The sequence below is a fragment of the Polypterus senegalus genome, chromosome 10, assembly GCF_016835505.1.
Source record: "Polypterus senegalus isolate Bchr_013 chromosome 10, ASM1683550v1, whole genome shotgun sequence".
NCBI classification, from domain to species: domain Eukaryota; kingdom Metazoa; phylum Chordata; class Cladistia; order Polypteriformes; family Polypteridae; genus Polypterus; species Polypterus senegalus.
In genome coordinates, this window is record NC_053163.1 from 46,264,953 (window position 1) to 46,279,761 (window position 14,809).

Genomic DNA, 14,809 nt, shown 5'->3' on the forward strand with positions numbered 1-14,809 from the left:
ATATATGTGGATATGTATATATATGTGTGTATATATGTATATTTATCTATATGTATGTATGTATGTATATATGTGTGTGTATGTATGTATGTACTGTATATGTATGTGTATATATATATTGATATGTGTATATATGTATATATGTATATATATATATATGTAGATGTGTATATGTGTATATATATATATATAGATATGTGTATGTGTAGATATGTGAATGATTAGGGGGCCACAATGACTAGGCCGTGGTGGGCAATTTAGCCTGGATATTAGAATACACTCTTCTCTTTACCAAGGAATGTCCAGGGATCTGGCCTCACCAGCTCCTGTTCCAGTAGCAACCCAAGCTTTTCATAGATGGTTTCCCATACAAGTACTGGCAGAGCTTATCTCAGGTGGATGACCTGATCTGAAGTACCTGTGGAATGGCTACATTGTGTTTGTTCTAAGAAGTACTTTGTGATGTTGTATGCAGTTAGTTATGGTTTATAATGCAAAGATTTACTGTAATTTCCATATAGAGAACAAAATGATAGTAATCCCAAAGGAGGGAAGAGGTAATTTTTTGGAAAAATCCACTTACCTGTGCCTTTATGGTGGTTTGTGTTATTTAAGTCAATGGATGCTATCAAATAGGTCTCTTGAGTTTCTACATAGTTTGGGTCAGAAAAAAATCAGTTGTTTGCCAAGATATCAGCTACCCATCCATCTGCTAACTTAAATCAGTTACTTTATTTAACAAAGTTAAATCTGGTTCGTTTTAAGCCTAAACTTTGAAATAACACTACTGTTTAGGTTTCTACATGTTTGCTGCAATGTATTCACTACATGTTAGGTTTCATACTCAGAAAAGTAAAACTCATATAAAGTGCCCTGTTACTTTTATAGGGAAAACAAGGTTGATTCCTTGTTTTATATGGCAGACTTATTTTCTTTAGAGCTTCAGTGCAATTTCAATGAGAGGTGATACTGCATGTCCGCTAATGGTAGGTAGTGTTGTAAACTGAGGTTCTTCAAGATGTAACAAATTCAGCCTGAAAGATAAAAGCAGCTCGATCTCTATCTCTCTGGGTTCAACTGCTGTCCTTTGGCCAACACCACATGTCCCAGGAAGGTATTCTATGGTTGAAGGAAGTAACACTAATTCCCATTCAGAGTCAGATGGCTTCTGAATCCTCTAGAAGATCACTTCCAATTGCTGCAGATGTTGTAATGCTGGGATGAAGACAAAAATGTCTTTGATGGATACAATGCATACAGTATCTTACCACCTTGAGATGATGGAACTACAAACTAGCCCCACCAAACATCATGGCTCTTAATTGGAATAAGCATTCTGGAGTAATTACTGCTGTCTTTTGCTTGCTGTCTTCACCCATTCACACCATTATCCACTGCAGAGGCAAGTCTGCTAAAAATGTTTGCTTATATAGGTTCTCTAAAACGACAATCATCAGCCTACATCACTATTGAAAGACATGTACAAGCTATCGTCTCCTTCCTCTGACTTCACATGCTGGCCAGAAAGATAAAACAGCAAAGTGTAATAATTCTATTTCCATGGAGTGGCACTACAAGGTAACAAAAACAGAAGTTTTGAGTTTGAGGTTAAGGTTGTTATTCTCACTAATCTTGGTACATAAGAGTGGTAATTTATTGTATGTTGATCAGCACATACATCTAAGCATTTGACAGGAACATTAGAACACTCTAGACGAGAACAGGCCATTCAGCCCAACAAAGCCTGCCAGTCCTATCCACTTGTTTCCTCCAAGAAAACATCAAGTCGAGTTTTGAAAGTCCCTAATGTCTTACTGTCTACCACACTACTTGGTAGCTTATTCCAAGTGTCTATCGTTCTTTGTGTAAAGAAAAACTTCCTAATGTTTGTGCGAAATTTACTCTTAACAAGTTTCCAACTGTGTCCCTGTGTTCTTGATGAACTCATTTTAAAATACAAGTCTCGATCCACTGTACTAATTCCCTTCATAATTTTAAACACTTCAGTCATGTCACCTCTTAATCTTCTTTTTCTTAAACTGTAAAGGCTCAGCTCTTTTAATCTTTCCTCATAATTCAACCCCTGTAGTCCTGAAAACAGCCTAGTCGCTCCTCTCTGGACCTTTTCTAGTGCTGCTATGTCCTTTTTGTAGCCTGGAGACATACACTGCACACAGTTACTCAAGATGAGGCCTCACCAGTGCATTTTAAAGGTTGAGCATAACCTCCTTGGACTTGTACTCCACAGATCGTGCTATATAACCTAACATTCTGTTAGCCTTCTTAATGGCTTCTGAACACTGTCGGGAAGTCGATAGCTTAGAGTCCACTACAACTCCTAAATCCTTCTCATAAGGTGTACTCTCGATTTTCCGACCGCCCATTGTGTATTCAAACCTAATATTTTTACTTCCTGTGTGTAATACTTTACATTTACTGACATTAAATTTCATCTGCCACAAATTTGCCCAAGCCTGTATGCTATCCAAGTCCCTCTGTAATGATATAACAGATTCCAAATTATCTGCTAATCCACCTATCTTGGTATCATCTGCAAACTTAACCAGCTTGTTACTTATATTCCTATCTAAATCATTTATATATATTAAAAATAGCAGCGGCCCTAGCACTGACCCCTGCGGAACACCACTCTTAACATCGGCCAGTTCTGATGAGGTTCCTCGCACCATCACCCTCTTCTTCCTGTGTCTGAGCCAATTCTGCACCCATCTAAAAACATCACCCTGAACTCCCACTTCTTTTAACTTGATGCCTAACCTCTCATGTGGCACCTTATCAAATGCTTTCTGCCCTGCACATGTAACAATAATGACTCTACAAACCTTTTCAGGCACAAGAGCTTAAACATATGAACATTACAGCAAGCCTAAAAGAATGTATTTAGGTAAGGCCATCACTAGTGTTGATCAGCAAAATTTGCTAATGCATCATTTGCAGCTAATATGTTGTATTCATGAAGCAGACTGGCACAGGCATCCTTAACCCCAATGAAGGAACTTGGAAACTCAGGACAGACAACAGAATAAGGCTTTATTGTATGGTGCACATACAGACTCAATTCAGATGACTTGAGCCCTGAGCCATAGGCATCTCTTACATTTATTACAATTCTTATCATACAATACAATAAAATACAATTTATTTTTGTATAGCCAAAAATCACACAAGAGGTGCTGCAATGGGCTTTAACAGGCCCTGCCTCTTGACAGCCCCCCAGCCTTGACTCTCTCAAAAGACAAGGAAAAACTCCCCCAAAAAAAACCCTTGTAGGAAAAAAATGGAAGAAACCTTGGGAAAGGCAGTTCAAAAAAAGAACCCTTTCTAGGTAGGTTGGGCATGCAGTGGGTGTCAAAAAGAAGGGGGTCAATACAATACAATACACAGACCAGAACAAATCCTCAATACAGTATAAAAATAAAACTTTTACAAGTACGGACCAAAAATTAACAGTAGATGATATCACATAATATGATTTGGATTTGTTTAGAGTCCTGGAGACCTCAGCCATCAAGCTGCCTCCCCCATTTGGCCATTCCACAGCTGAAACATTGCTTGACCAGCCAATCTGATAAAAGGACCCCTCTACCCCATGATTCCTGCGATCCTCCATCAGGGATGACTTTACCTTAGGCAGGCAAAACAACTAATCACTAACAACAGAGATGCAGTCTGTACAGTTAATCAACAGCTCTAGTCAGGATATGCTAAACTGAAGTAGTGAGTCTTCAGTCGGGATTTAAAAGCTGAGACCAAATGAACATCTCTTATAGTAGCAGGCAGACCATTCCACAGTTTAAAGGCCCTGTAACTAAAAGCTCGACCTCCCACTGTTATTTTATTAATCCATGGAATCATAAGCAGACCGGCATCTTGAGATCTTAACGTGCGCTCTGGTTTGTAAGTCATGATAAGTTCAGACAAGTAAACTGGACCTTGGCCATTTAATGCTTTATATGTTAACAGGAGGATTTTGAAATCTGCCCTAAACTTAACCAGGAGCCAGTGTAAGGATTTAAGAACTGGAGTTATATGCTCATACTTTCTTGCTCTTGTAATAATTCTTGCAGCAGCATTTTGGATTAACTGGAGGCCATTATTCATCCTCATCGGACTCGTATCATTTCACTTCTCTAATCTTGCCTCTAATTAATTCTACTAATATTTCTTAGCTAAGGGGGTATCAAATCCCTCATTTCTGTTTGAAAAGGCCTATCCTTGCTCCCCACTATTTTGACTCTTGCTATCATTATTTGCAGCCAACGAGTTCACATTCCCTTTGTAAGCTATGGGCCCTTCTTTCTCCGGCTCTCCTACACATCTAACCTTTGGCTTAATGATCTATTGTTGGTTTCTAGCTCATACAGAATAATAAAAATATGTAGGCATAAGCCTTTTTAGTCCTAACTCTTACATCTTAATACTTAGTAAAATATAGTGTTTACTTTTCTCACATGCTTATAATAATTTTCTAATACGTAGAGATTACCAATTTTAAGAATAAATTTTTTTATATTTGCTGGTGACCTTGTTTGCTGAATATTTTCCTGCAAATTCTCTGTGTGGCTGGCTTAGGCAAACATTTTTTTTCCAGCACCCTATGATGCTTTGTGAGGCCAGCTGGACATCACAGAGCTTTAGCAGCCATACACACAACTTTTGAACTTGCTTACTGTAAGACTATCGCCTATCATCTTCACTCATGAGCGATATCAAAGAGCTGATCAGTACACCTATGTGTTTAAAAAAAAAAAAAACTTGCAGCATTTTCACTTGAGAGGCACATTAGCTGACCATAATGCGTACTGCCACTGTATATATAACACTGATCCCTGTCAACATTTTTGCTGGCAAAGCATGACTAATTTGTATGTATAATTAGCCATGTGCACAAATACAATCTCCAAACACACCTTAACACTAGAATTACCAGAGCCTATGAGAAAACTCGTAAATCCGGCCCACCTTAAATCCTTTCTCACCTCTCCGTCAGCGTCTTTTGTCCTGTAAATGTGTCGATAAGCAGCAAGCAGCCTGCTGTCCCATCCCCCCGCCCACTGTCGCAGTTCAATTCACAAAGAAGATTTTCAGTGCTCAGTGTTCATCAGTGCTGGAGCTTCATAGGGTAAAAAAGTACATTGTGATTTGGAATACATACATTTCATGTGTGTTCAGTGTTATCAACAATCTATGTAAAAACGTTAACGCTGAAACGTTTTTCATGTTTTAGTAATAATTGACAAAATGTAGACATGAAATGTATAATGTGTGAAGCCTGAAATACAAATATGAAATAAACACTTTCACAAAAGGTACAAGTATAACAAAACAAGTGCACTTTTATTCAAGAATTTAACGGAAGAAAACAGGTTACGGTAGGTGGTTGATATGACAGCTTGCATGGTGCAACGCTAAGAACTGCTGCCTTTGAATAACTTATATTATTCCAATTTAAAGTAGTGTCAGACATGTGCGTCTGTAGATCACTCTTGTGGCTCATCTGAGGTATGTACTTCCACCACAGGTTGAGAGGGGACATGGGCATTAACCTTCTCTTCTATTCCCTCTGCAGTACAGAGACGATGCCCAGTGATGGCAGCTGACTCCGGCCTCCCTCAGTCCCCCATCTATAAATCCCGCAGTCTATGGAAAGAGGTGTTACATTTTTTTTATTTTTTTATTTTAACTAAAAGCAAATAACAATCCATGCAATCAAGTCAAACTTAAAACAAAAATTCAACCCCCACCCAAAAGAAAGAGAGGAGAGCCAGCCAACAAAGTAAATCTTTGAAGCAGCAGGGAAGGAAGAGTATCCTTTTGGACAGATCCTCTGAGTGAGAATTTCATTTTTTCCCAATTTCAAATAGCATATGACAGCAGTTACAGCAGTTATCTCTGATGCATTTTGAAAGTAAACCACCAGTGGCTCAATGGTGACTACAGAGCAATAGTGATAGGGGACATCATTGTCAAGTACTGCTTTCTAGTCTGAAGTAGTCCAAAATAATGTTACATTTTGAATAGAAAACACAGAAGGATGGAGCTTCTACCTGGTGACCTAAAACAATGGAATTGCTAAGCCTGGCGACTTCTATTTTCCTTTTGAACTTTCAGCTGTATTTGCGCCCATAGTGGCCATTTTTCTTTATTGTTATATTCCTTGATTAAACTTGGATGACCTGGTTGGCACCCCAGTATGTCATTGTGGATCTTGCAGTCCTTTACTTGACCACAGTATTCAATCAACCTAACCTATTTTCTATTCTTATTCTTCTACCATGTGATCCTCATTCATTTCCAAGTACAGGAAAGAAGAAGAAACAGCAATTCTAAAATAAGCTGCAAACCTTCTGGATTTTACATAAAATACACTTTGCTAAATTGACTGGCAAGTCAATACTGGATAATTGTGAATATAGTAGTGTGTGATAATATGCTCTGCAATTGATGTTTGCAACAGCATTTTTTCCTACAGTTTGTCAGGTTTGGCTAGTATAGGCTTTGCCTCTCAGTGATGCTGTTATATAGTAAGTGTTTTACAAAAATGGCTGAAATGGATGGATTATAGTTGGAAGCTTGGACCAATACCCACTGACTTCAGCTACTTATCCTAGAAGTAAAGGGCAAGGCTGAACCAACTGTGAATAAGATGCCAGTCCATAACAATGCAAATTCACTGATGATGGGCCAATTTAAATCTCCAATTATCCTAAAAAGCAATTACTTTCATTAATGTTGCTGCAATTATTAAGTTAAGGTATTACTGAAAAATGAGCTGTTCCAGGTATAATTATTATTGTTATGAAGTGAGATGGGGTCTGCTTGAAGTGAGTCTCTTATAATCCAAGAAATTAGTTTTGAAAAAAAAAAGAAAAGATTATTAGACAAGACTAATTATAAATAGCATTTTAGCTTGCCAGACGTAGTATTTTGGCTTGGAGTGGAAGAAGGTACCTGAAACATTTGTTCTTAAAAAACTAAAAATTTTGTAAAGTTGTTTGTACCTTTTTAGTTTAAAGGTGTTATTTCTATATAGCCAAAAAAATCTCTATTTAGTTTTTTTTAAACAATTTCCTTGTTCAATTTAAAAATTTTCAAAACAGAAAATTAAAGATAAAAACATTTTCATAAACCAAACATTCATCTCTGCACCGTTTGTGCACAATACATGAAATAAAAATTCAGATTTTGATTGTTTAGGTTTTCAGAAGGTAATTGTCAGTACCCAAAAAATGTAAGCAGATGCCAAGAAAATATTTTAAAAGCACTCAGTCCATTAAGTAGGATTTTGTTATCTTTGAAAGTCCCAGATTCAAGAAGAAAACTGTTAAACCCTTAACCTCAATCTATTTGGTTTCTGGAAATTACATAAAATAAAGGCCCAGTGTTGGAAGTATAAAGCTTATATTTCTTTTCTTTGTTTAAAACAGAGGTAGCCAACACGTCCCACAGGGACCACGTGAATTGCCCGCACGGCATGTTAAAAAAATATGACTAGACACCATTGTGCTTGTATTTAATTGTGTTGCTGTTCTTTTTGAATCAATAACACTTGCATTGATGTAGATTGGGGAGTAGTCTGCTGTCCAAGTTCAATATCATGCGCAAGACAAACCTCCTTCTCACTCTACACAAAAAATAAAGAAAAATATGGCAGAAAAGCAAAAGAAAAGATACCATTTTCACACTGATTGCGAGAAAGAGTTCTTTTTTCCGACTGTGAAAGAAAAGTGTGTATGTCTCATTTGCGGGGCAACTGTGGTGATGGAAAAACGGCACAATGTAGAGAGACACTTCAGCACGTGTCACAAAAGCTTCCAGGCTAACTACACACCTGGCAGTGCATTACGGGCATAAAAAGCCTTTGAGTTAATGGCAGGTTTGGGCAAACAGCAGTCTTTTCTCACGAGGCCGGTGAAAAAGTCAGAAAAAGCAACTGAAGCTTCATTTAGAGCTGCAAATTTTTCGATAAAGAACATCATCTTCGCTCTCTCTGATGTCCAACTGGGGGCAACTACGATGGTTAGAAGAATGTCAGCTATGTCTGAGAACTTGACAGAGCAGCTGGACCAGGATCTGGTTAAGTGCAGATGGTTTGGCATCCAGTGCGACGAGTCTGTGGACAGCAGAAGTACATTGCAGCTGATAATATTTATCTGAATGGTGTTTGATGATTTCTCCACAAAAGAGGAACTCCTGACACTACTGCCCTGAAGGCAACAATTAGAGGAGCTGACATCTACAACATGGTGAAGAGGTTCTTCGTGGTGAAAAAGGTACCATTGGAAAAGCTGGTGTCAGTGACTACAGACGGGGCTCCCACCATGACGGGCCGACATGTAGGCTTCATTGTGCAATGCAAAATTTTTACATTACCACTGCATCATACACCAGCAGGCGATATCTGCAAAAGTGACAGGCTTGGATCATGTGATGACTCCCATCATAAAGATCATAAATTCCATCCGCTTCAAAGCCAGACAACACAGGATATTCAAGGTACTATTGGAGGAGCTGTCAGCTGAATATGGTGACCTGTTACTACACACAGAAATCCGATGGTTCAGCAGGGGACGTGTTTTGCAGCGTTTTTTGTCACTTTTGGGTGAAATCAAAGAGTTCTTGCAATCCAAACGGGAAGATGCCTTGCTGCTTGAGAATACTGAGTGGATACTTGACGTTGCATTTTTAACGGACATCACTGGGAAGCTGAACCATCTGAACTGTGAGCTGAAAGGCAAAGGTAAGACTGTCACAGACATGATAAGCACTGTAAATGTATTTAATGCTAAGGTAAACATTTTCTCTGTGCATTTACAGAGAAAAAACCTGCTGCACTTTCCCTACATGCAGTCAGTGCTAAATGAGAATGCATCTGGAGATTTTAACAAAGCAGGAGAAAAGTACTCTAAAGTCATAAACAGACTTGGCCAACAGTTTGAGAACAGGTTTTGTGACTTTGATCAACTTGAGCCATGTGTGTCCTTCATTTCAAACCATTTCATGGAAGTTGGCATGACATGCATTGCTGAGCAGCTAAGTACAACATTCAGCTTGGATGCTGGATAGGTGGAGACTGAAATCCTAATGTTGCAAAATGACCTCCACCTCAAAACCCATCAGGCTGCACCAATCGTTTGGTGTCTTGTGGACACAGGAAATTACACAGGTATGTGCACAGCACTAATGAAAAATTGCCTGCCTTTTTGGTTCAACCTATCTCTGTGAATCAGCCTTTTCTGACATTAACTTCATTAAAAGCATACACAGAACACCCCTTTCTGATGCACATCTACAAGCCAGAGTTGCAGTGTCAAATTATACCCCAGATTACAGTACACTGGTGAACATCTTGCAATGCCACTTTTCCCATTAACAGAAAAAGAAAGAGATAACAGATGTTTTCACTAATACACAATGGCAACATTAAACTCAAATATTGTGCAAAAATGTGAACAATAATTTGTTCAAAAATTGTAACAGATGTGGTGATTTGTTTAAAATGCTACAGATTTGGTGATTAGTTCAAATGTGATAGGATTCATTTAAAAATATGAAAGAGTTGATGGTTTTTTTTAAATCTTACATAACAGATAATTTGTACAAACATGTGACAGAGTTAATGATTTCTTCAAAAATGTTACAAAGGTTAGTACAAACGGGACCTGATATATGAATATTTATTATTATTAATAATAATATTTTTAAAGGTGAACCATGCAACTTTATGTTATTCAGGAAGTTTGTATCAAACAGGAAGCCCTTTGTATTACTCAGTACCATTTAAGTAGCTCTCAGTTTCAAAAAGGTTAGTGACCCCTGGTTTAAAAGGTTTCATATTGTATATTTCAATTGTACTATTAAATGTGCTTTTCATGTAACCTTGGAAATGTTTCTCTTACTCATAGGAATCTCAGAAAATGACCCAGAGATTAATTTATTATTTGATTTTTAAATTCCATTTACATAACATTAAAAAAGAACCTGAAAATTTGTATTATTCTTATAAATAGTACCCTAAGTAATCATATAGTGTGTACAAATGTAAACTTTCTATTGTAAAAGTTGAATAAACATTCAGTAATATCATTTGCCAAGGTCATTATATGTTGGATTTTTATTACAGCAGACTTTAGGATGCCTTGTCATTCATGAAGATGCTTTTGTACAAAACACCAACTTCCAGGTTTTTACCCACTCCTACTACTGTAGAGGATGTTAGCACTTCAGGAATACTGTGTCGACAAATACAAATAGCATTCATATGCTGAGTGACTGCATAATTCACCCCCTGTGTTCTCTTTTTTGTTTCATTCACTATGGAAAAGCATTTCCAAGACTTTGAAATAAGCTGTCTAAACCCTGAGATGTGATTAGTTTACTGACATTGTGTAGCTGCATTTTTAATATATTTTTTTCTTTTTGTTAATGAAGGGCTAAAAGCAGCTTTGAAACAATACATTATAATAATGGCAAGTGCAAGTACACTCAGATAACATGGAGAGGGTCGTAGCCACTTGGGAATACACCTAGGTCAATGGATCACTTAGTTAAACTAACATTCATTTTTTCCTGAGAGGCAGGTGACTGCATTTTCTGTCCTCTGTTATGATTGGGATAAAAATAAAGAATGTAAAGACACTGAGGTCGAGTGTTGCTTTCTTGTGACTCCAGCTATCACTAGGTCCTCTGCCCCTGTATTGTCAGTTGAGGGGAGCGTTTTTTGAAGGAGCCTGATCATATGGTCACTAGTGCTTTGGTGTTTTGAGTAGTAGACATAATTAGATTGCCTAATTGTGCTCACTTATAAATTTCCCAAAGCAGTAACCTTTTTAAACTGAGCCAAGACAGGCTTAAGGAACTCTTTCTGTCACATATAAAAATGTAGAATAAAATAAAAATAAAAAAGAAAATATCATATACAGTACCTGCAAATAAGAAGCATAAAGTTTTTCAAAAACCCAAACCATTTTCCCCTGAAGTTCAGATGACAAGCTAAAAATGGTCAATTTAGAATCGAATTAAAAAACAACTTCAAGATGAAACAAAATGATGTAACTGCTGGGATGGAGCGGACTTTTAAAAAGGACAGAAAAAATGTGAAAACCACCACCAAAGCACAGAGCTCTTCACTGTACCTGTCAATGCCTGCTTGTCTAAAAAGGGCAAATTAATATTTATCACTAGATGTTCAAAATAATAGATACCTCATAAACCCGGGTTAACTCGGAAAATGGCTATTAAACAGGAGATACCACTTTTTTGATGATAGAAATACATTTTAAGGAAGTACTGAATTGTTAAAGAGATATTTCAATTGCTTCCATTGTATTGTTGTTTCAAAGCCAAATGTGTGAAGTGCATGGTTTTTACACGATAACTTCACGGTGATCTGTGCTGGAGTTGTTTATGCAATCAGCTGCATACTCCACAAAAAATTCATCAAAATAAAGAAAAAAGCAATGACATGGTAACCACTTAGAAATGACAGTAACTTTTTATCATAGAGGACTCTTCTATAGTCAATCTTGTATATCAATTGTAACACAATTAATACACTACATTAAAGAAGCTCTGAAATGTTGAATACTGTGGCGTACAAGGGTGTGACTAAATGAGGCTCAATAATATAATTATCTTGAATAATCTGATGACATTTTTGAACAACACAAGCCAAGCCATAATTTTTACAAATTTCAAAAGTCAGCTTCATAAAGTAAACATTATTAGAAAAAAATGCAGACTGAGTTACGGAGTATGTGGCTACTGTTGGCAATAAATAAATAAATGACCACAATCAAGCAATGTCACACACATGGGTCACACCTTATTTGAGTAATAACATTATCATAGCACAATGCTCAAATAGTCCAATAATAATAAATAAATGATAATGTTATGATCTCCCTCTAAATTGTTACAAGCCTGTTCTTACAATAGTACGGTGGTTTCTTGATTCCTTGATTACACAGGGACTTTTCTAGTAATCACTATAAAGTGGATTAAGAAAGTATTTAGACCCCTTTATTTTCTAAACACTTTACTGTGTTGTAGATGTAATTTTAAATGGATAAATGTGTCATTTTTGCCCATCAGTCTACACTCAATAACCCATAATGACAAAGAAAAACATGTTTTCAGAAAGTTTTGCAAATTTATTAGAAATCAGAAACTGAATTCTCTTATTAATATCCTGTAAGTATTCAGACTCTTTGCTGTGGCATTCCAAACTGAGGTCAGGTGTGTCCTGTTTGTTTTAATTATCCTTGAGATTTGAGTCCACCTATGGCCAAATCCTACTGGTTGGACGTTGTTTAGAATGGCACACTCCTGTGTATGTAGTGTCACACTGTATGTCAGGACATAAACCAAGTCATGAAGTCCAAGGAACACTCTGTAGACCACCAAAAGATCCATAGATCATAGCAAGGGTATGAAGCCACTTCTAAGGCATTGTGTATTTCCAGGACCACTATGGACACAATAATTATGAAAGGAAAGAAGTTTGAAACCACCAGGACTCTTCCTTGAGTTTGCTGTCTGGCCAAATCGAATAACCGAGCAAGAAGAAGCTTAGTCAGGATAGTGACCAAGAAACCAATCTTGATGCTTACAGCCCTTCAGAAATTTGCTCCAGAGAGAGGTGAAACTATTGAAGGAGAACCATCTTAGCAGCACTGCTTAAGGTGTTTTTTAGTAGAGTGGCTAACTCCAGCTTGGAGTTGGCCAAGCAACACTTAAAGGACCCTGAAAACATAAAGGAAAAATATTCTCTGGTTTGATGAGACAAAAATGTTACCCTTTTGGCAGAACACCAAAACTATGGCTGTCAAAGACCAGTCACTGCCCATCATCTGCCTAATACCACCCCATGGTGCTGGCAGCATCATGCTAATGTTATGGCATGCTTCTCAGCTGCAGGAACAAGAATACTTGTGGATTTAAGTGGAGGATGAATGCAGTCAAACACAGAGAGGTCCTTGAAAAAAAACTGCTCCAGAGTGTGAATGACATCAGACTAGGGCAAGTGTGTGGCAATGACCCAAATCATACAGCTAAGACAACACTGAGGTGGCTACAAGACAAGTTTCTGACTTTCCCAGCCAAAGCCCAGACTTAAACCCCATAAGACCGTCTGTGGAGACGCCTGAAGATGGCAGTTTACAGATGCTTTCTATCAAATCTCACAGAGCTTGAAAGGATCTGCCAGAAAGAATGGATTAAACTGCACACTGTCCATGTGTGTAAAACTTGTAGAGACTTACCCAAGAAGGCTCACACTTATAATTGCTGCCAAAGGGGCTTCTTCAAAGTACTAAAGTCAAGGGTCTGAATACTTACAGTACATGCATAACAGATTTCAGTTTTTTATCCACCTTAATAAAAGGACAAGCATCTGTGTGTCTGTCTCTCTGTGTATCTGTCTGGTTCCTAGGGTTAGGAAGAAAAACATTAAAATAACTGTAAAAAGATATTGAGGTAGACCACATGCGTTCAACAGCTCCCATGACATTTTCTCATGTAAATATCTGTGTAGTCACCATGTCCATCTTTTTTTTCACTCTGCAGTCCTTTTGGTCATCTTTCACATATTTACTTATTTATGTATTCTGTTCAGTTTCATAATTTCTGTATACGTCCAATAGGTCTTAAAGTTTTAAAATATATGATTATATACAGCATATCACCCAGGTGTCAAAAGTATATTATGTTGTATTAAAATACAGAACTATTTTAAATTTCAAATTTGCTTTTCTGCTTTTCTCAGCATGTACAAAAAGGATGTAGGTTAGATACATTTGACCTTGGCCTCCTATTAATGCAGAGATTGTACAGTTTGACTTGATATATGACACTTTAATATAACATTTTACACTGCATTTATGGATCTTTACATAAATATATTATGTGGTCAAAAGAAAGTCAAAATATTATTTTCAAAAATGTGTTAATGTCTTAAAAAATCATATCTCTTTTAGTCATTATTCACCAACCTGTTATTATGTTTTCCGAGCCTCTCAAAATGACTGCTAGATAAGCTGCTGCTTTCTGATAAAACTGTAGGCACTATGATGAATTTTGTGCTAATTTAAAATTTCATTGTTGTTCTAACATTTTTAGACAAAGCAGATTTGGGACAGGGTTATATAGAGAAAGCTTAGGAAAGAGACCACCACAGGGATTAGAAATTTGTTTTTATGCCAAGGAGAGGAACACGTAAAGCAGTCTTTGCATTGAGAAAGCTGATAGAGAAGCAACAAGAAAAAACAGAAAGGTTTGCATATGGTGTTTATTGATTTGGAGAAGACTTATGATAGAGTGCTACATCAAGAGGCATGGAGGTGCATGAGAGAGAAAGGAGTGCCAGATAAGTGTGTGAGTATTGTCCAGGATATGTATGATAGAGTGAGGGCTCGGGTTAAAAGTAGTGTTGGGGTTAACAGACAAGATTTCAATTAACGTAGGTCTCTACCAGCAGTCTTGTTTAAGTCCTTACCTCTTTGATCTGCTTATGCATGTGTTGAGTCATTGGATAACAGACCAATCCCCCTTGGTTCATGTTTTTGCTGATGACATTCTGCTGTGTAGCACCAGAAAAGAGGAAGTTGGAAGAACATAGATAAATACAAGGCTTAGGTACATAGATGTTTGAAGATAAATTGGAACAAGGCAGAATATATGAGGTTTAATGATGATCAGGATTCAGAAGTTAGCCGGCAAGGAAAGCTATTGAAAAGAGTAGATACATTACACTAGGATGAGTGGTAACCCAAGATGGAAAACTAGATGC